The sequence below is a fragment of the Bos javanicus genome, chromosome 7 (assembly GCF_032452875.1).
Source record: "Bos javanicus breed banteng chromosome 7, ARS-OSU_banteng_1.0, whole genome shotgun sequence".
Lineage (NCBI taxonomy): Eukaryota > Metazoa > Chordata > Mammalia > Artiodactyla > Bovidae > Bos > Bos javanicus.
This window is the reverse complement of record NC_083874.1, coordinates 45,386,989-45,401,887: the sequence shown is the minus strand read 5'-3', so window position 1 is coordinate 45,401,887 and position 14,899 is coordinate 45,386,989. Positions and strand designations below refer to the sequence as shown.

At 43.9% G+C, this 14,899-nt stretch overlaps 1 long non-coding RNA gene across 1 annotated transcript; it reads right to left on the bottom strand.

The window, feature by feature from the left end:
- Nucleotides 1–4,558: 4,558 nt before the first annotated feature.
- On the bottom strand, nt 4,559–14,833 carry LOC133251276 (uncharacterized). Its single transcript, XR_009737557.1, has 2 exons — nt 13,101–14,833; nt 4,559–5,015 (listed from the first exon to the last, which is right to left on the bottom strand). It is a non-coding gene; the product is annotated as an uncharacterized LOC133251276 (long non-coding RNA).
- Between the last annotated feature and the right edge of the window lie 66 nt (nt 14,834–14,899).

The following is a 14,899-nucleotide window of genomic DNA, read 5'->3' as shown; positions in this document are numbered from 1 at the left end:
AACTGTGTGTACAACTTAAACCAAAAAAAAAAAAAAAAAGACCTAACATTCTCCAAATTCGCATGTGTTCAATAAGTACTCTGGTGGTTCAGAAGGTAAAGAATCTGCTTGCAGTACAGGAGACCTGGATTTGGTCCTGGGGTCAGAAAGATCCCCTAGAGAAGGGAATGGCTGCCCACTCCAGTATTCTTGCTTGGAGAAACCCATGGACAGAGGAATCTAGTAGGTCACAAAGAGCCAAACATGACTAAGCAACTAACACGTTCACTTTTTTTTCAAGCTTAAGTTAAACTGATCTTTTTTGGGGGTGGGGCGGGGCCAAGCCTCAAGGCTTGTGGGATCTTAGTTCCTTGACCAAGGATCAAACCAGTGCCCTCTGCAGTGAAAGTGCAGAGTTCTAACCACTGAATTGCCAGGGAATTCCCAGGTTGAGTGATCTACCATCCATTCAGACAGCTCTTCCCCATATGACGTCTTATGTGTATTAGAAATGCGCCTCTTCCTGAAGGTACAGCCCCACAGTCAGGCGCAGGTGTGGGAAGTGGAGCTGGGTTACAGTCCCCCTGGCCCTCTCTGTTGTTCAGGGCACAGTCCACACAACTGTAGCACACAGCCCTGTGAACAAATAGACTTCTCTCTGTCTCTCTGCTGCGTTTCTCCACTGTTTGCTGGTCGGTCTAGGAAAGGCAGGCTTGACTGGCCATCCTAATCACCAAGTAGAGCAACATATCTCCCATCCCACATGCTCTTCTGGAACTCTGCCCCTGCCTCTCTAAAGGTGAAGACTGATTTCACGCTCCTCAAGTCTGGGTGAGCTAGTGACTCATTCCAAAAACCAACAGGACACAGCAAAAGTGACACTGATTTCTGGGGTTTAGTCATAAAAAGTGATACAGCATCCACCCTGTTGGCCGGAACACTTCCTTGCACTCAGAGCCTTCAACTGCTGTGTAAGAAGTCTGACAATGCTGAGGAAAGCCATGCCATGTGGAGAGGCTGAGTGTGGGTGCTGGGGCCAGCAGTCCTAGTTTTTGAGTGCTCCAGGCTCTGACATCAGACATGTGCAAGAACAAGCCTTTGATGCTTCTAGCTCCCACTTGTGAAGTCATCACCAGACTTCGAATCTCCCCAGCTGAGGCCCACACAGCTAAAAGCAGAGAGAAGCCACTGTGATGGTCCCCTTTATGAATTCCTGACACATAGAATTCATGAACACAAATTGGTGGTGGTTTGATGCCACTAAGTTTGGGGTGAGTTGTTACACAGCTGCTGCTGCTGCTGCCGCTAAGTCGCTTCAGTCGCGTCCGACTCTGTGCGACCCCATAGACAGCAGCCCACCAGGCTCCCCCGTCCCTGGGATTCTCCAGGCAAGAGTACTGGAGTGGGGTGCCATTGCCTTCTCTGTGTTACATAGCAGTAGTAACTAAAAGACCCATTATCTTCAACAATCCCAAAGAGTAGAGTAATAAGAAAGGGAAACTGTTATAAATTAAATTTTTTAGAAGTATCAAGTGACGTATCAACAAACACAAATGACATGGTTTGGTTTCTGACTAGAATAAAGCATTACAGGAAGATTCTTAGGAAAATTAGGATAATAGGACTTTTGACTGGATACCAGATAACAGTAAGGAATTACTGCTTTAAAAAAAAAAGGAATTGATAAAAAAAGTGTGATACAGTAGTTATTGAAAAAAGTCTTATTTCTTACAGATAAATACAGAAGTATTTAACTATGAAAGTATCTCTGACTTGCTTTAAATTGATTTTAAAATAGAGGTTGGTATTGATGCAACAAGAGTGCCATATGTTGATAATCACTGAAGCCAAGTGAAAGGTGTGTGTGTATGCAGGCTAAGTTGCTTCAGTTGTGTCTGACTCTGTGTGACCCTATGGACTGTAGCCCCCCTGGACTGTCCAGGGGGTTCTCCAGGCAAGAACGCTAGAGTGGGCTGCCATGCCCTTCTCCAGGGTATCTTCCCCACCCAGGGCTTGAAACTGTGTCTGTCTTGTCTCCTGAATTGACAGGCAGGTTCTTTACCACTGGTGCCACCTGGGAAGCCCCAGGTGATAGGTACATGAGAATTTATTAGATTATTATTTCTCCTCTTGTACATATTTGAAAATTCCCATAAGAAACAGTTCGACAAAAGAGAGGATGTTAGGTCATCTGTCCTAGTCTTCCAGGCTGTGGTTTTGTGCTAACAGATGCCAATGGTTTAAATAGATTGCTTCTCTTGCAAACATGATCTCTGTGTACTTCTGGAGACCCAGGATCCTACACTCATGTGGAGATCTCAGACAGAGAAGTGGACTAGCAGAGGAAAGCATATTTTTAGGTAAATGTTTATACTCAAATTAGTATAATTTTTGGTGGCTAGAATTCCCCTTAAAGACAAAATTCTCCTCCCTGACAATACCCAGTATTAGGTACACAGAGGGGATCCTGATAAATTGGTGTGACTTAAGAAACCTGATTGTTCAGGATTCATTCATCAGCTTACTCTGAAGGTTAGATAATGTTTGATTTCGAACCTTGAAATGTATCTGTCAGCAGAAAACACGCTGCATGTTGCTATGCAGATGACATTTTTTTGCAAGGTCCTTCTGTTTGCATGTGAGTTCTCTCCTTGAAGGAAGACTATTAACTCATGCTGCAGCCTGCTGCTCTCTGCTTGGTTCTGGCTATGCCACTAAGCCCAAAATAGAAAGTTCTTTTTACTGCAGAGCAGGGAAAGAGGTTTAAATTTCTCAATTCAAATAACAAAGGGTAGCACTATCTTGGCATTTCTTGGGAGGGGGTGGGGAGAGATACTGCCTGCTTCATCAAGGAGGAGTCATGTGACGCTGGCAGAGGCCAGGACCAAGAGACAAACACACACTGTGGTAAACTGGGCTCGTTTCCCATCCTGGCCCCCCTCATCCCCTCTGTGCCACTGTGTCACCTCTTTTAGGACATGGGAAAGCAGCTGAGCCACTGGGGATTCAGTCCCAGAAATGTCACTGAAGTTATCAGGCTGGAAACAGTTCTCTGAGCCAAACCCCTTCTCTCTCAGCTTTTAGTGGAATCAGTACCTTGCCACAGAGTTAAACAGTAGGGAGATTTTCTTTTCTTTTCTTCCTGTTAAATGGTCAAAAACTTGATCTCTAGGGTCAGAAAGAGTTTGGGGAAATAGCATTCTTATATATTACTAGAAGGAGGTAGATTGACCCAGCCAACTGGAAAGCAATCTGACAAGACGGATCCATGATATAGCAAAGGATGTAGATCCAGAGGCTCTCTCATCTACAGCTGGAGGCAGTATAAACTGGTTCCACAGACAAACTCTTGTACAAGTACCGCAGGGGACATTTACAGTTATGTTCACAGCAGCAATGTGAACAAGACCTAAATCTTAGCAACAATGTACTTGCCCATGAGCAGGAGAGTGAGTGGTGAACTCTGGTGTATTTATGCACTGGGGTATTTTACACCAGCAAAATGAACTACAGTAGAATGTAATGATACAGATGGATTTTTTAGCAAAGTAATATTAAGTGGAGAAAAAAGTCCTGAAAGATTACATACAACATGACATCCTTTTTATAAAGCTAGGAACAGGACTTCCGCAGTGGTTAAAAGTCTGCCTGCCAGTGCAGGAGACACGGGTTCAGTCCCTGCTGCGGGAAGACGCTATATGCCACAGGCAACTAAGCCCATGTGCTGCAGCTACCGAAGCCTGCCTGTGCTCTAGAGCCTGTGCGCCACAGTAAGAGAAGCCCGCACACCACAGTTAGAGAGTAGCCCCGGCTCGCTGCAACTAGAGAAAGCCCATGCGCAGCATCCAAGACTGAGCACAGCCAAAAATAAATAAACAAAAATTAAAAAAAAAATAAAGCTAAGAACAATTTTTTAAAATTACAAAATACAGTAAACCCAGGTAACACGAACATCTGCAGCAGGATGGTCTTCTTGGTTGGGGAGCACAGGGAAATGAGGGGGAAGGCCTTATGAGTTAAATACTGGTTATTGTTGAAGTCCTAGTTTTTGTTTTGGGTTGTCAATTGACAGGTACTGATTACATTATTAAGATGAATTTACCACCTAAATTAACAAAATCATGCCATCCAGTAACAATTATCATAATGTCACAAACCAAGGGTTGTGGTTAATCCAATTCTGTGTACCTGACATTAGCATAAAACAAAAACAGTTCCAGAAATGTCACTGGAGCTATTAATAATTGGCACAGTTATTCTGTTTCTAAATATTTATCTTAAGGAATAGACAGAGATGCACATAAAAATTTATGAACAAGAATTTATCATTGTATTTATAAATATAAAAATAGGAAACTACCAAACTAAGTGATTCGTTGGATAAATTTGGTTACATCCCTATGCTTGAAAAAAGGTAGTCTTTTCAAAATATTCTAAGAGTATTTAAATATGTGAGAAAATACTATGTATCATATGAATAAAACAGGTTACAGAACAGACAAATATAAACCCAGTTTTTAAAAATTTCCTGTTGGTATATATATGTACACACACACACACACACAGAAAACTGGGAAGATTATACATCAGAATGATTTATTGTTCCCCAGGTGTCACAATTATTTTTTCCTAAACACTTAAGTAGTTCACAAATTTTCTACAGTGATCATTAATTCCTTTACAATCATAATTTTACTATAAAAATGGATTTTAATAATAGTAGCTAATGTAGATGGAATACTTGTCACCTGCTAAGAGCTTTACATGGGCTAATTTATTTAAAGCTTAAAATAACCCTATGAGAATGGCAGTATTATGATCCCTGTCTTACAGATGAAGATACTGAAGTTTAGGGGGTTAAATAACTTGAGGATACAGAGGTTCTAAGAAGTAGTGCCTTGAATCAGGCTTCTAGTGGGCTCTTCAAAGAGTGGGCTTGACAGAAGGATTGTGATCTTCCTGGCAGAGGGATGGCTCCAGCAGAGAGAATGATCTTCCTGAGAACAGCACTGGGAACTAAGCAGTCTGATGTGGACCTGAAATCCATATAGAGAAAAGACCCCAAAGGGTGCCTAAGTCAGAGCCAACACAAGGGAGCCAACTGTTGAACCTGGGGAGGGCAGGCATGGGGGAGCCAGGGCACCCACCCCTGAGGATTTCTGATGAGCCCTTGTGGAAAAGGAGGTCCCACTGATTGGAGAAATGGTTGGAGAGCAGAGATGTTTTGCTCGTGGCTCTGGCCAACTCTGATTCCCACCAGCCACTGCACTAGGATTGGCGTCCAAAGCCTTTGGTAGAGAGGAAGAGGGTGCTCTAGACATGGGACAGGGCCGAGGACTTAGCTGCGGTCTCTTATCATCACTCATGCTTTAAATATAAGCTCTGATGTGATCGTGGCGTCAGAGATAAAATGCCTTTCTCAAACTAAGTCAGCAGGATCTGGTATCCAATTTGGACAAGACAGTGGAAAATAGGCTCAGGGGGAAAAAATCCATTGGCTCCAACACCAACACACAGGAGTTGAAGAATCTGACACCTTAATATTGTAGAATAAACAAATGTAGGCATGTTTTCTTATGTTTTCTCCAAAATATCTAGAATAGATATGATTTAAGAAGGAATGAATTTTTAAAACGAGAGAGAATGGATTTTAACAGTTCTCTGCTGAAGAATTCTGGACTATTTTTTTAACATGTAGCTCAAGCATCAGCTTCATGGAAATACTTACCAAGCTGCCTCAAGCAACAAGGCCATCTCTCTTCTATAAATGTCTAATGAATGACTTGTTTACCTGTCGGACTGTCTTCCCTGCTGGAGCATAGCTCAGTGACCTGTGTTCTACACCTCTCGGTTTTCCTGCTCTCCCTGCGTCTCTTTCTGTCAACTCTCCCCCACATACATTCCTATTCGTGCCATGTGGTAAGTCCTAATTAAGTGTTGCTGTTGGAACAGAGAGCTATAGAGGTCTGGGGTGTGGTCTTCTAGAATTCCCAGAGCTGGGAACCAATCCCCCTTTTGCATCTCTGTTACTGGAGAGCCCTTCCCCAGAAAACACATGAAAAAGAAAATTCCCAACTGTATAGCAGTAAATACACAAACACTCACCAACAACTACACAAATGAATGCATGTAAAACTGGGAAAATCTGAATAAGATAGATACATTTTATGAATATCAATATCCCCATTGTGGGGTAGCTCCTCCCGGCCGCCACCCCAGGCTTCAGCAATACGTGAACCGTGAAATTCCAGATGTTCAAGCTGGTTTTAGAAAAGGCAGAGGAACCAGAGATCAAATTGCCAACATCCGCTGGATCATGGAAAAAGCAAGAGAGTTCCAGAAAAACATCTATTTCTGCTTTATTGACTATGCCAAAGCCTTTGACTGTGTGGATCACAATAAACTGTGGGAAATTCTGAAAGAGATGGGAATACCAGACCACCTGACCTGCCTCTTGAGAAATCTGTATGCAGGTCAGGAAGCAACAGTTTAGAACTGGACATGGAAGAACAGACTGGTTCCAAATAGGAAAAGGACTTTGTCAAGATTGTATATTGTCACCCTGTTTATTTAACTTATATGCAGAGTACATCATGAGAAACGCTGGACTGGAAGAAACACAAGCTGGAATCAAGATTGCCGGGAGAAATATCAATAACCTCAGATATGCAGATGACACCACCATTATGGCAGAAAGTGAAGAGGAACTAAAGAGCCTCTTGATGAAAGTGAAAGAGGAGAGTGAAAAAGTTGGCTTAAAGCTCAACATTCAGAAAACAAAGATCATGGCATCTGGTCCCATCAGTACATGGGAAATAGATGAGGAAACAGTGGAAACAGTGTCAGACTATTTTTTGGGGCTCCAAAATCACTGCAGATGGTGACTGCAGCCATGAAATTAAAAAATGCTTACTCCTTGGAAGAATAGTTATGACCAATCTAGATAGCATATTGAAAAGCAGAGACATTACTTTGCCAACAAAGGTCCATCTCGTCAAGGCTATGGTTTTTCCAGTGGTCATGTATGGATGTGAGAGTTGGACTGTGAAGAAAGCTGAGCGCCAAAGAATTGATGCTTTTGAACTGTGGTGTTGGAGAAGACTCTTGAGAGTCTCTTGGATTGCAAGGAGATCCAACCAGTCCATTCTAAAGGAGATCAGCCCTGGGATTTCTTTGGAAGGAATGATGCTAAAGCTGAAACTCCAGTACTTTGGCCACCTCATGTGAAGAGTTGACTCATTGGAAAAGACTCTGATGCTGGGAGGGATTGGGGCCAGGAGGAAAAGGGGACAACAGAGGATGAGATGGCTGGATGGCATCACCAACTTGATGGACGTGAGTTTGAGTGTACTCCGGGAGATGGTGATGGACAGGGAGGCCTGGCGTGCTGTGATTCATGGGGTCGCAAAGAGTCAGACATGACTGAGCGACTGAACTGAACTGAACTGAATAGTACAAGATGTTACCACTGGGAAACTGGGATCTCTAGTATTTCTTACAACTGCATATGAATCTAAAATTATCAATAAAAATTTTAATTTAAAAAATTCCTATACATTATCCTTTAGGAATTGATGGGGCCCCCTGAATTCACCCACAAATAATTTGAGAACTCGCCAGTATAGTCTAATCTCTACCTTGTTGAATGGGAAAACCAGTAGGAAAGGATGTACTCAATCATACAGACTGTTGATGGCAGAAGTGGAGATGAGCCCAGCTTTCCTTGCACTTCAGTTGGCTCCTGGGAGGAGGACAGTGCAGTCCACATTGTGTTTTTTACTTGACTTAAAGGCAGGACAAACCAATCTGGGCAACTAATACTCCCTGACATGGGGAATGAGCTGGGCAATTTGTTTGCAGAATAATTTAGTCTTTTTTTCTTCTCATTGCTTTTTAGGCTGCCAGTGCTCAGCCTAAGAATGGAAAGGACTTTATTCCCAAAGAAGATGGCTTGAAAAGGTGTAGCTCAGGGACCAGAAGCCTATTTGACTCTGATTGCCATTTGCTGTTACTATTGAGTTACTAAGTCACGTCTGACTCTGCAACCCCAGAGACTGTAGCCCTCCAGGCTCCTTTGTCCATGGGATTTCCCAGGCAAGAATACTGGAGTGGGTTGCCATTTCCTTCTTCAGGGGATCTTTCTGACCCAGGGATCGACCACATTGGCAGGCGGATTCTTTACCACTGAGCCTCCAAGGAAGCCCCTGACTGCCATAAGAGCAGCCAGACGGTGCCTACGGGTTATCCCAACAGGCTGGAAATGAAGGAACAGTAGAGAAAGAAAGAGAACAAGAGGGTACATCAGAAGGAAGGAGAGCAGAAGGGCATGGTACAAGGAGACAGTGGAGGAGGAGATGGGATGGACGTATTTAGGGAGTAGGATTGATGTGGTGGGTTGAACCACAGGCCACTCCCTGCAGTCTTTAAGGACTCTATTCTTGGAGACAGTTAGGCATTGAAAATGTCAGGTGGTTGAGTGGTCCAGTTCTTCCTTTTGTGAAAATTACTTGTGATCTGATGCTAAAGGCTCTCCAGGAGTTAAGAGTTTGGGTACTTAATACCAGTTATTTTACATTATACAAGTTACTTAATCCCTTTGTGCCTCAGTTTCATCATCTGTAAAAAGAGGATATTATATAATAGTACCTGCCTCATGAGTGGTGCGGAGAAGGCAATGGCACCCCACTCCAGTACTCTTGCCTGGAAAATCCCATGGATGGAGGAGCCTGGTGGGCTGCAGTCCATGGGGTCGCTAGGAGTCCGACATGACTGAGCGACTTCACTTTCACTTTTCACTTTCATGCATTGGAGAAGGAAATGGCAACCCACTCCAGTGTTCTTGCCTGGAGAATCCCAGGGACGGGGGAGCCTGGTGGGCTGCCGTCTATGGGGTCACACAGAGTTGGACACGACTGAAGCGACTTAGCAGCAGCAGCAGCAGCATGAGTGGTGAGGAATAAATTATATAATACATATAAAACATTTAGAAGAGTACCTGACACATAGTAAGTGCTTAATTAATGCTGGCTTTATAATTGTTGGGCTTCCCTGATAGTTCAGTCGATAAACAACCTGCCTGTAATGCAGGAGACCCCGGTTTGATTCCTGGGTTGGGAAGATTCGCTACCCACTCCTGTATTCTTGGAATTCCCTTGTGGCATAGCTGGTAAAGAATCTGCCTGCAATGCAGGAGACCTGGGTTTGATCCCTGGGTTGGGAAGATCCCCTGGAGAAGGGAAAGGTTACCCACTCCAGTTTTATGGCCTGGAGAATTCCATGGACTGTATAGTACATGGGGGCACAAAGAATCGGACACAACTGAACAACTTTCACTTAATAATTGTTATTATAGGACAGCAGTTCATTTCCTCTTGCTTGTTCCTCCAAAGATAGAGACAGCTGATAAGCATCCTTCCTCTAAGAAACAACCGTCAACATGCTGGCACTACATTATCCATCAGTTTTCTCTTTTCTGCACACACTGGTCATTCTCCTGTTTGTGGAACCAATTCCACTACCATACACCACAATGAGAACTTAAAGAGGAGCACATAAGTTCATGGTAATCAAGGGGTCTCCTTACCTGGTGTTTAGAGCACAAACACTCTGTAAGGGGAAAGTTTGTTTCTTTCCATCAGACAGGAGAGCAGTATGGTCCTATTCTATTTTTGCAAATTAACTTGAAAGCCCTGTTTAGATGCCTCTATGCTTGCCGTCTATGGGGTTGCACAGAGTCGGACACGACTGAAGCGACTTAGCAGCAGCAGCAGCAGCAGCATGCTTGTAAATCCACTTTCTTTGGGGAATCTGATTTCTAAATTTTGCCTAGCATGAAGCTAGAGCCCTGATGAACTGTTAATCTGGAAAACAAAGAACAAGATTTTTTTACTCTGGCCTCCCGCAAAATGTCCCCCTCCTTGGCAGTGTTTGCAGGAGGCTTTAGGGAACACCTCCCGTGGGCTCACCAATAAGTCCTCTATTCATACATCTCTACTCTGACAAGTGCCAGGTCTCTCTGAGGTTCCACTAGATTCTGGGGCTAGGAACTCCCAATCAAGAGAAATCTAGAGTCCTCAGAGAAGACTCCTCAGAGGACGCAGGGCTTGAGTAGGGTTCATATAGCTACAAGGGGCTATCTGGAGAGCAAGGACAGGCTGAACAAAGAGGTCAAAGTAGGAATGGAATGGATGAGCACAGCATTGGTCTGGGGGAAGAAGGGGTCCACAGAGCTGAGGAGAAGAGCTTTGAGTGAGAGGTAAGGCAGGAAAAAGGCCATATTGAAATACTTTGTGAGAACTTTTGAGAAGGTCACAGGAGAGACAAGACTTCTTTTCACAAGAAAGTGGGGGCCCTTGAGTAGTATTCCAGGGCACAGTGGAATATTTACTAGAACTATTGGCTACACGTACTTTGGGCTTGCAGTTCCCCTAAAAGGTGCTTTGTCATGTTTACTCAGATAATATGATTTTCTTTTCACAATTATAAAAGCAATGTTTTCATTACAGGAGAATGAAGTAAAAAGAAAATAAAAGGGAGTTCCCTGATGGTTGAATGGTTAGGACTCTGTGCCTCCACTGCAAGGAGGCCTGGAGCTGCTGGAATGGCCAAAATAAATAAATAAAAAAACAATTCTGCTCACTAGAAGCAACTGCTGTTATTAATACTTCACTGTATATCTTTCTAAAGCCTCTTATAATCAGATATTTATAGTATATATTTAATAAAATTAGGACTAGATCATACATGCTATTTTATAAAGGCACTTTTTTCACTTAAAATATCTTGCAAATAATGTTCTGTCAATAAACATACTTCTATGATAAGATTTTTAATAACTGCAAAGTTGATGACAGTATTCTTCAGGTTTACCCAGCCTTTCAGAGTGATGACATTTTCTTTTCATTTCAGATTTTTTGTTTTTCCCTTTAACAGAAAAAAATATTTTCTCTGTAACTGAGAATGGTATCTGGATGTCATGGACATTCCTGGGGGACATGGTCATTTCTCTTTTTTCTTTAGCCAAACTGCAGTAGCTAAGGAAAATGGCTGATTTATTTCTATGGCAAAGTTCCTGGTCACAAAATTTGGGCCACATCTATCGAATTCTAATTTCAGGTGAAATGGCAATATAAATTTAATTTTGGGGGGAAACCAGGAAGGAGAGGAATAGGGATAGATGCGAAAGCATCATTGCATATCCTAGGTGCAGAAATCCTTGGGCAGGCCCAGTCAATCAGAGCATGGCAGGCTTCTCACAGGCAGAGCCACTAAGCTGTTGACTTCCTGGGTCTGTTTTGAGGTTTCTGGGGCATAGAAGGCCTTGCTGCAAAGAGCGTGTTGTCAGATATGGCACCTTTTTCAGGTAGAAGATTCTAGCTGAGAGGAGCATAGGACTGACGAACTGAATTAATTCCTGGATTCATTCCTAAGTGACTTACTCTTTGTACAACAAACTTTCTGATCATTTGCTTGCTGGCAGGGAAAGAGAGAGGATGTAGTTTTTGTTCCATCTCTACTCTCTTTCCTTGGACTTCCTCCCACTTCCTCATTTTCCACAATGGTATTGTGTGGAAAAACCTATAAGACACACAGCTTGCGGGATCTTAGTTTCCAACTAGGGATTAAAGCTGTGCCCCCCACAGTGGAAGCGTGGAGTCCTAAGTACTGGACCACCGGGGAATCCCTATCTGGTGTTTTTGATAGTTATGTTCTGTTTCCAAAGACCAGTATGTATTTCATGGCAGGCATTGAAGGGCTCCAACTGACACTAAAGGATATTTAGAATCAGAGACCACTTAGAAATAATACTTACTGGATATTTATTATATACTTTCTGGTGTATTACGTCTATAATTTCATTTAATTCTCAGGAAAATCCTCTTATTTGGCTATTAAAATGATTCCCACTTTATGGATTAGAAAACTCAGAAAAGTTAGATAGCTTACCTAACCTTACACATTTAGGCAGTTGCAGAACCAGAATTCAAAGCTGATCCATCTGATGCCAGATGCTATTTCTTACCTATACAGCTCAACTTTCTGTCTTAGTAAATTCAGACGTCAGAGAACTGAAAGAAACAACAAAATAAACCTAACCCAAGGCCAGGAGAAGTACCAACAAATAAAATACGTCTCATTTCTTCTCCATAGGAAGAAAGAAAGAAATGTAGTCGCTCAGTCATGTCCAACTCTTTGCGACCCCGTGGACTGTAGCTTGCCAGGCTCCTCCAGCCATGGGACTTTCCAGGCAAGAATAGTGTAGTGGGTTGCCATTTCCTCTTCCAGGGGATCTTCCCAACCCAGGGATTGAACCCAGGTCTCCTGCATTGCAGGTGGACTCCTTACCATCTGAATCACCAGGGAAGTTTAATGTCAATTTTTATACCTTGACTAAGAGTGCCTTTTATAAAGCTATTTGCTCAAGGTTATCTTCCTCATACCCTGCCCCTGTCATCAGATGATTTTTATTTGTAGCTATGTTTAGGCAACACTCAGACTCACTGTATACTGAATTTGCCATCTTGGCAAAGATCTTTTTAGCATATTTGCTTTATTCATCCTCTGGTTTTTGCCAAGAAATAAAAAGGACAGTTCTTTTCAGCTTGCTTTTAATTTTTTGTTTCAGGTATTCCTCAGCTCTAGAATTGAGACAGGTCTAATTAGCCAAGATCAGATAAATCAAGCTGAATTTTCAGATCCATTGGCTATTTTCAATTCTACAAAGCAAAAAAAAAAATTCTTCTAAGAAAATGATATTCTGATTTAGTTCTGTACTGTTTATAATCATATATGCTTTACTTCACTGCTTGAATGCTAATAAGAGCTTCCTAGAATTCATTCCTTAAGATGTTAAGTCATGGCATCTAATTATTTGGCAGGATGTTTTAAGTATATATAATTATATCTTCCCTTTTTGTGGTGGTGGTGAGCCAGGTCATATGCGTCAAGAGAAAATAATACATACATTAATGCTACCAACAAGGAGCTCACAGCATTTTGGAAAAACCCACTTATTATAATTTTAGCACATATTGGGCACTCAGTACTTTTTAATCTGCCAAACTAACATCACCCCCATCTTTTTAGATAAGAAAAGTCAGGCAAAGGGTAATTATACTGACCTTGCTCCATATTTCAATCTTTAGAGGTCAGTTGTGTGAGTGTGGCTGACACCTTGCACTTGGAAGTGTGAAGTTTTAAATCCTGAGCAGTACCTTGGGCAAGTCCCTTCTCTTTTTTGAGTGCCAGTCTGCTTCTTGCCTTATGAGACAGGACCACTTTTCACACAAATACAGGGCAGTGGTGAATGAGATAGCACACTGGGCATGTCTTTATAATTATGGACACCAAGTGATGCTCTTTTTCCCTCCGTTCATTCCACATGATCTTAACTCTTACTCCTCTGTGTTTGAGGATGTTAATTGCAAAACATAGTCAGAAATTGGGAAAGCGAAATTGCAATTTCCAGCTCCGGGGTAGACCAAGTCAGTCAGCTTCGCCAAACAGGCTGTCTTTGGATGAAGAATTTTTAGTCCCATATTGACTGATCTACCCTCCGCGGTCTTCTACAGCCTTGTCTGTCGTCCGGAGGTCGGCCTGACGTCCTCAGGGCTGCTGAGTGAGAGCTCTCCTCCAGCACTTTGCTGCGTGCTTGGGTCAGCTGCTATGGGGGGGGGGGGGGGTAAGCAGTCTAGAAGACAGGGACTAGGTCCAGCTCTGGCCTTGCCCTTTGAGGTTTAATGTCCTTTAGAAAGCTGTCTCTCAGGTGCTGTGGACACCATAATAGCTCTTCTGCCTATCTGTCCCCAGACCATTCTAGGAAATACTGTTGGGAGAATACATGTGCCACCAGGGTAAGATATTTTGTCTGTCTGGGTGATCCTTCTGTCTCCCAGGCATGGATCTAGCACATAGTTGGCACTCTACGGAGCCAAGTATTTCTGTGAATGCAGGGACAACGAAATGTGAAAACATTTAATAAATCTCAAAGAGATTCATAGCCAGACGGAGGTCCGATCCTAAGGTATCTGAGCTTTCTTTAAAGCGGGGATCTTAGCTGCTTCTAACAGGGTCGCGGGCAGGACGGGTGCGTTCACCTCCTCGCAGCTTTCCCTTGAGAATGAAGGCCAGAGTGGGCGGAGCGTTTACCCACTCTGAGAGAGAGTTTGTGGGGAGCGTTTCTCCTTCCCTGGAATAATTGGAGTCGGAGGGAGACGCACACCTGGGGAGAGACGCTACAAGGGGAGAGGCTTCGCGGTGCGTGCGGAGCCAGGAGTGCTACGAGGCCCCAGCTGTTGGGCCGGAATCTAGGCCTGGGGACAGGTGTGTGCGGGGGGCGGAATCAGGTGCACCGCGCGGCCTTCCCCCAACAGGTACACCCTCCTCCGCCTACGAGTGACCTAATTACAAGGTGCCGACCGCGCCCGGAGGAGGAAGTGGCTACTCCAACCACGCTACCACTCGGCGCCCATTCTTGCCCCCAAGATGCAAGAATTCCACGCAATTTCAGTACTGTTGTATCATGCAGGAACCATGCGGTCGCATTTCTAGTTTCCTTAATTTGACTTTAGTCGCCAGGTGAAAAGCCGAAGGGTATCACCTTAGGGAAGAAGTCTCCAGCTGCAAGGAGCCATCCTCGCACCCCAACCGCGCCTGCGCCACGTTCACGCCCGCGCAGCGCAGGATTTAGTGCTCTGGGATTAGCCTACATCCCAGCAGCAAGCCAGGCCCCTACTCGGTCTCGGACTTCCCTTCCCTCGGCCCCTCCCTGCTAGAGGACCACGCCCTAAAGGCCAAGGTGCCTCAGTAACCAGCGGGCTGCTTTGCGCCTGCGCGTCGAGCCCTACCTCGCGAGTCTGGCGGCGGATCGTGGCTGGCGCTGCAGTTGCGCAGCTCCGGTCCCGGCCCTTCTACCCCTCCG